The sequence below is a fragment of the Hyperolius riggenbachi genome, chromosome 7 (genome assembly GCF_040937935.1).
Source record: "Hyperolius riggenbachi isolate aHypRig1 chromosome 7, aHypRig1.pri, whole genome shotgun sequence".
Lineage (NCBI taxonomy): Eukaryota > Metazoa > Chordata > Amphibia > Anura > Hyperoliidae > Hyperolius > Hyperolius riggenbachi.
The window spans coordinates 1,422,439-1,429,851 of NC_090652.1; the positions used below are offsets into that span (position 1 = coordinate 1,422,439).

At 49.0% G+C, this 7,413-nt stretch overlaps 1 protein-coding gene across 2 annotated transcripts in view; it reads left to right on the top strand.

The window, feature by feature from the left end:
• Positions 1-6,236: 6,236 nt before the first annotated feature.
• SEC14L5 (SEC14 like lipid binding 5) overlaps positions 6,237-7,413 on the top strand; it is a 171,096-nt gene continuing 169,919 nt past the window's right edge. For both annotated transcript variants that reach the window (XM_068243465.1, XM_068243467.1), the window contains exon 1: positions 6,237-6,356. The gene's annotated coding sequence lies outside the window, so the exon portion shown is untranslated. The remainder of the gene's footprint in view (positions 6,357-7,413) is intronic.

Sequence of the window (7,413 nt, forward strand, 5' to 3'; positions counted from 1 at the left end):
ACTGGTGTGAGGATTGTTGTGGCCAACCCTCTAGTCCTCGTGTTTAGAGTGATGGTCAGCTCACTGGTGTGATAATTGTTATGACCAGCCCTCTAGTCCTCGTGTTTAGAGTAATGGTCAGGTCACTGGTGTGATAATTGTTATGGCCAGCCCTCTAGTCCCCGTGTTTAAAGTGATGGTCAGGTCACTGGTGTGATAATTGTTATGGCCAGCCCTCTAGTCCTCGTGTTTAGAGTAATGGTCAGGTCACTGGTGTGATAATTGTTGTGGCTAGGCTTCTAGTCCTCGTGTTTAGAGTAATGGTCAGCTCACTGGTGTGATAATTGTTATGGCCAGCCCTCTAGTCCTCGTGTTTAGAGTGGTGGTCAGCTCACTGGTGTGATAATTGTTATGACCAGCCCTCTAGTCCTCGTGTTTAGAGTAATGGTCAGGTCACTGGTGTGATAATTGTTGTGGCTAGGCTTCTAGTCCTCGTGTTTAGAGTAATGTTCAGCTCACTGGTGTGATAATTGTTATGGCCAGCCCTCTAGTCCTCGTGTTTAGAGTGGTGGTCAGCTCACTGGTGTGATAATTGTTATGACCAGCCCTCTAGTCCTCGTGTTTGGGATGATGGTCAGCTCACTGGTGTGATAATTGTCATGGCCGGCCCTCTAGTCCCCGTGCTTAGAGTGATGGTCAGCTCACTGGTGTGAGGATTGTTGTGGCCAGCCCTCTAGTCCTCGTGTTTAGAGTGATGTTCAGCTCACTGGTGTGAGGATTGTTGTGGCCAACCCTCTAGTCCTCGTGTTTAGAGTGATGTTCAGCTCACTGGTGTGATAATTGTTACGGCCAGCCCTCTAGTCCTCGTGTTTAGAGTGATGGTCAGCTCACTGGTGTGATAATTGTTATGACCAGCCCTCTAGTCCTCGTGTTTAGAGTAATGGTCAGGTCACTGGTGTGATAATTGTTGTGGCTAGGCTTCTAGTCCTCGTGTTTAGAGTAATGGTCAGCTCACTGGTGTGATAATTGTTATGGCCAGCCCTCTAGTCCTCGTGTTTAGAGTGGTGGTCAGCTCACTGGTGTGATAATTGTTATGACCAGCCCTCTAGTCCTCGTGTTTAGAGTAATGGTCAGGTCACTGGTGTGATAATTGTTGTGGCTAGGCTTCTAGTCCTCGTGTTTAGAGTAATGGTCAGCTCACTGGTGTGATAATTGTTATGGCCAGCCCTCTAGTCCTCGTGTTTAGAGTGGTGGTCAGCTCACTGGTGTGATAATTGTCATGGCCAGCCCTCTAGTCCTCGTGTTTAAAGTGATGGTCAGCTCACTGGTGTGATAATTGTTGTGGCCAGCTGTAACGATTGTGGAACTTTCGCCGTGATCAGCGCACAACGCGTGCGCTGACACGGCGTAAATCCTCCACAAGCGTGTAATTGCAGGCACCCAGCAAAAGGTGCTACGCACCTGTAGAGGGAAATTCCTGTCGGCAGATGGCTCTGGGGAGTGCAGAGGAACCAATCCTCTGCACCTCCACAAATGCCAGACAGGAATTGTACGAAGCGCAGAACGCAATCGCAAGAGAGGCGATTGCGAATGAGAACGAGCAAAGGGACAGGTTGTATGTGTGTGCGCCAATCCAGTCGCCACCCCGCGACTGCGCACACACAACAGCAGATATGAAATAGGAACGCGATCGCGAGAGGTGCGATCGCCAGACGTGACACAAGGCAGATCAGAACAGAATACGAGGGTAGCAAAGGCACAGCAAATAATACAATGAGAAGATGCGGAAAATAACAAACGCTAGCTAACCGCGAACACCGCACTCATTCGCAACAGTGCACGCGGTTATGCGCGGTCTCCACGTGATAAGCACAATAGAGACAAGCACGCCTAACTAACCATCGACAGACAAACATGAAACAGAAGACGCGAACGCTTGCTTAACGGTTACCTCACCGAGCCTCCAGCAAGCGGTCGTAGCAGACAAGACAGACACACGGAAACAGGGACAAGCGAGAGATAGGATCCACAGCACTAGCAAAAAGTGGCTAGCGCGATCCCAGGAGACAGAACAGAAGGATCCACAGCGCTAGCGAAAAGTGGCTAGCGCGATCCAGAGAGGCAGAACAGAAGAGATAGCTGGTAGCAACCGCTGCACCAGCTATGCTCCAAGAACAGAGATCAGAACGACTTCCTATCGACCACCGCTGGGACAGGACAATCGCAACAGGCAAACAAAACAGATAAACAATCCTAACTGCACTAGGGAAATCTGCCTAGCACAGTTTCCAGGAATTACTCTAAGCTGATCTTCAAACAGAGAGTAAGGCTGACACCCCACCAGGAGTGTTACATAGGACGAAATCCTTATGACCAGCGAAGCATTGTGGGAAAGACATAGTACTTATAGTACACGCCTCCAATGAATGTGGCCAGGCAATTTGCATGACAACGTATGCAAATTCCTCTGCAAGCACAAGCTGCAAAACTGACAGAAGCTCTTCTTTCCAGAGTCCTGCAGCATGCAAACCTACACAATGGTCAAAAGGCTGCCTGCCTGCACAGGCAGCTGAGCAAATCATCACACCAGCCCTCTAGTCTTCGTGTTTAGAGTGATGGTCAGCTCACTGGTGTGATAATTGTTACGGCCAGCCCTCTAGTCCTCGTGTTTAGAGTAATGGTCAGCTCACTGGTGTGATAATTGTTATGTCCAGCCCTCTAGTCCCCGTGTTTAGAGTAATGGTCAGCTCACTGGTTTGATAATTGTTATGTCCAGCCCTCTAGTCCTCGTGTTTAGAGTGATGGTCAGCTCACTGGTGTGATAATTGTTACGGCCAGCCCTCTAGTTCTCGTGTTTAGAGTGGTGGTCAGCTCACTGGTGTGAATTGTTGTGGCCAGCCCTCTAGTCCTCGTGTTTAGAGTGATGGTCAGCTCACTGGTGTGATAATTGTTATAGCCAGCCCTCTAGTCCTCGTGTTTAGAGTGATGTTCAGCTCACTGGTGTGATAATTGTTACAGTCAGCTCTCTAGTCCTCGTGTTTAGAGTGATGGTCAGCTCACTGGTGTGATAATTGTTATGTCCAGCCCTCTAGTCCTCATGCTTAGAGTGATGGTCAGCTCACTGGTGTGATAATTGTTACAGTCAGCTCTCTAGTCCTCGTGTTTAGAGTAATGGTCAGCTCACTGGTGTGATAATTATCATGGCCAGCCCTCTAGTCCTCGTGTTTAGAATGATGGTCAGCTCACTGGTGTGATAATTGTTATGGCCGGCCCTCTAGTCCTCGTGTTTAGAGTGATGGTCAGCTCACTGGTGTGATAATTGTTATGTCCAGCCCTCTAGTCCTCATGCTTAGAGTGATGGTCAGCTCACTGGTGTGATAATTGTTACAGTCAGCTCTCTAGTCCTCGTGTTTAGAGTAATGGTCAGCTCACTGGTGTGATAATTATCATGGCCAGCCCTCTAGTCCTCGTGTTTAGAATGATGGTCAGCTCACTGGTGTGATAATTATCATGGCCAGCCCTCTAGTCCTCGTGTTTAGAATGATGGTCAGCTGACTGGTGTGATAATTGTTATGACCAGCCCTCTAGTCCTCGTGTTTAGAATGATGGTCAGCTCACTGGTGTGATAATTGTCGTGGCTAGCCCTCTAGTCCTCATGTTTAGAGTGATGTTCAGCTCACTGGTGTGATAATTGTTACAGTCAGCTCTCTAGTCCTCGTGTTTAGAGTGATGGTCAGCTCACTGGTGTGATAATTGTTATGGCCAGCCCTCTAGTCCTCGTGTTTAGAGTGATGGTCAGCTCACTGGTGTGATAATTGTTGTGGCCAGCCCTCTAGTCCTCATGTTTAGAGTGATGGTCAGCTCACTGGTGTGATAATTGTTGTGGCCAGCCCTCTAGTCCTCGTGTTTAGAGTGATGGTCAGCTCACTGGTGTGATAATTGTTATGGCCAGCCCTCTAGTCCTCGTGTTTAGAGTAATGGTCAGCTCACTGGTGTGATAATTATCATGGCCAGCCCTCTAGTCCCCGTGCTTAGAGTGATGGTCAGCTCACTGGTGTGATAATTGTTATAGCCAGCCCTCTAGTCCTCGTGTTTAGAGTGATGGTCAGCTCACTGGTGTGATAATTATCATGGCCAGCCCTCTAGTCCTCGTGTTTAGAATGATGGTCAGCTCACTGGTGTGATAATTGTTATGGCCGGCCCTCTAGTCCCCGTGCTTAGAGTGATGGTCAGCTCACTGGTGTGATAATTGTTATAGCCAGCCCTCTAGTCCTCGTGTTTAGAGTGATGGTCAGCTCACTGGTGTGATAATTGTTATAGCCAGCCCTCTAGTCCTCGTGTTTAGAGTGATGGTCAGCTCACTGGTGTGATAATTGTTACGGTCAGCCCTCTAGTCCCCGTGTTTAGAGTGATGGTCAGCTCACTGGTGTGATAATTGTTATAGCCAGCCCTCTAGTCCTCGTGTTTAGAGTGATGGTCAGCTCACTGGTGTGATAATTGTTACGGTCAGCCCTCTAGTCCCCGTGTTTAGAGTGATGGTCAGCTCACTGGTGTGATAATTGTTATGGCCAGCCCTCTAGTCCTCGTGTTTAGAGTGATGGTCAGCTCACTGGTGTGATAATTGTTATGGCCAGCCCTCTAGTCCTCGTGTTTAGAGTGATGGTCAGCTCACTGGTGTGATAATTGTTACGGTCAGCCCTCTAGTCCCCGTGTTTAGAGTGATGGTCAGCTCACTGGTGTGATAATTGTTATAGCCAGCCCTCTAGTCCTCGTGTTTAGAGTGATGGTCAGCTCACTGGTGTGATAATTGTTACGGTCAGCCCTCTAGTCCCCGTGTTTAGAGTGATGGTCAGCTCACTGGTGTGATAATTGTTATAGCCAGCCCTCTAGTCCTCGTGTTTAGAATGATGGTCAGCTCACTGGTGTGATAATTGTTATGGCTAGCCCTCTAGTCCTCGTGTTTAGAGTGATGGTCAGCTCACTGGTGTGATAATTGTTACGGCCAGCCCTCTAGTCCTCGTGTTTAGAATGATGGTCAGCTCACTGGTGTGATAATTGTTATGGCTAGCCCTCTAGTCCTCGTGTTTAGAGTGATGGTCAGCTCACTGGTGTGATAATTGTTACGGCCAGCCCTCTAGTCCCCGTGTTTAGAGTGATGGTCAGCTCACTGGTGTGATAATTGTTACGGCCAGCCCTCTAGTTCTCGTGTTTAGAATGATGGTCAGCTCACTGGTGTGATAATTGTTATGGCTAGCCCTCTAGTCCTCGTGTTTAGAGTGATGGTCAGCTCACTGGTGTGATAATTGTTACGGCCAGCCCTCTAGTCCTCGTGTTTAGAGTGATGGTCAGGTCACTGGTGTGATAATTGTTACAGTCAGCTCTCTAGTCCTCGTGTTTAGAGTGATGTTCAGCTCACTGGTGTGATTTGTTGTGGCCAGCCCTCTAGTCCTCGTGTTTAGAGTGATGGTCAGCTCACTGGTGTGATAATTGTTATGGCCAGCCCTCTAGTCCTCATGCTTAGAGTAATGTTCAGCTCACTGGTGTGATAATTGTCGTGGCCAGCCCTCTAGTCCTCGTGTTTAGAGTAATGGTCAGCTCACTGGTGTGATAATTGTTACAGTCAGCTCTCTAGTCCTCGTGTTTAGAATGATGGTCAGCTCACTGGTGTGATAATTGTTACAGTCAGCTCTCTAGTCCTCGTGTTTAGAGTGATGGTCAGCTCACTGGTGTGATAATTGTTACGGTCAGCCCTCTAGTCCCCGTGCTTAGAGTGATGGTCAGCTCACTGGTGTGATAATTGTTGTGGCCAGCCCTCTAGTCCTCGTGTTTAGAGTAATGGTCAGCTCACTGGTGTGATAATTGTTGTGGCCAGCCCTCTAGTCCTCGTGTTTAGAGTAATGGTCAGCTCACTGGTGTGATAATTGTTGTGGCCAGCCCTCTAGTCCTCGTGTTTAGAGTGATGGTCAGCTCACTAGGGTGATAATTGTTACGGCCAGCCCTCTAGTCCTCATGTTTAGAGTGACGGTCAGCTCACTGGTGTGATAATTGTTACAGTCAGCTCTCTAGTCCTCGTGTTTAGAGTGATGGTCAGCTCACTAGGGTGATAATTGTTACGGCCAGCCCTCTAGTCCTCGTGTTTAGAGTTGTGGTCAGCAGATGAGGCGTTAGATGAATTGGCAGATTCTCAGGCTCTAGCGGCGCTCTGATGTCACAGGCGTCCTGGATCTGAATGTAGTTTATTCAGCGACAAATGTGCTTGCTCGGCAAAGCAGGGTGTGCAGCGGCTTAGCAAAGGGCTTTGCTGGCAGCAGTGTGATATATACGGGATTCTCTCATCCAGCAGGCCGGACCGAGGACCCCTGGCTCATCCGCACAAGGTAAACACCCACCCGGGCATCGTCCCTCGCCGCAGGCTTCATCCGTATACACCAGACCCAGGCCTGACCTCCAGCCTCAGAGATAAATGCCCCATCTGATAACTCCGCATCTCACTGCTGCCCCTCTGTGTCATGCCAGGCTTCTCAATAATCTGCTTTCCAAATGTTTCTGCTTGAACTGAAGCAGCCCAGCTGAAGGAGTTACAACATGCAATGGCCTCGATTCACCAAGCGGTGATAACTCAGTTATCACGCCTAAAGGACTTTAGGCGTGATGACCTTTTCACCACTGAGTTATCACCGCTTTTTCCTGCTCTTCGCGCGAAGTTACCGCGCGAACGCGCGTTCGCGCGTACGCGCGTGAGAGCGCGCGCAAAGTCCCATAGGGTTTAATGGGAGCTTCGCGCGAAGCGTCGGGTGCTGCGCGCGCACTTACGCGCGTACGCGCGGTAACTTCGCGCGAAGCCCTTCTTATCATGCCTAAACTGAGTTTAGGCGTGATAAGGGCCTTTTCACCACGGTGCTAACACTTTGCACCGCTTGGTGAATCGAGCCCCATGTGGGCTGCGGTCTAACTCAGCATAGTCATATGCTTCAGACATGTGTGAGACAGGGATAGGTTGTTCAATGTGAACTGGGCCAAGTTAAGGAAAAAGTGTGTGTGTGGGGAAGGGGGGATGTGATTAGAGGCTCAATAGTATAAGGGGTATACATAAAGTAACCTGACGTGATGTATAATATTCATAAATTAGATGTGTGTGTGTATACAGTGTGTGTGTGTGTGTACAGTGTGTGTGTGTGTGTGTGTGTGTGTACAGTGTGTGTGTGTGTGTGTGTGTGTGTGTGTGTGTGTGTGTGTGTGTGTATACAGTGTGTGTGTGTGTGTGTGTGTGTGTGTGTGTACAGTGTGTGTACAGTGTGTGTGTGTGTGTGTGTGTGTGTGTACAGTGTGTTTGTACAGTGTGGGGTGTGTGTGTGTGTGTGTGTGTGTACAGTGTGTGTGTACAGTGTGTGTATACAGTGTGAGTGTGTGTGTACAGTGTGTGTGTGTGTGTGT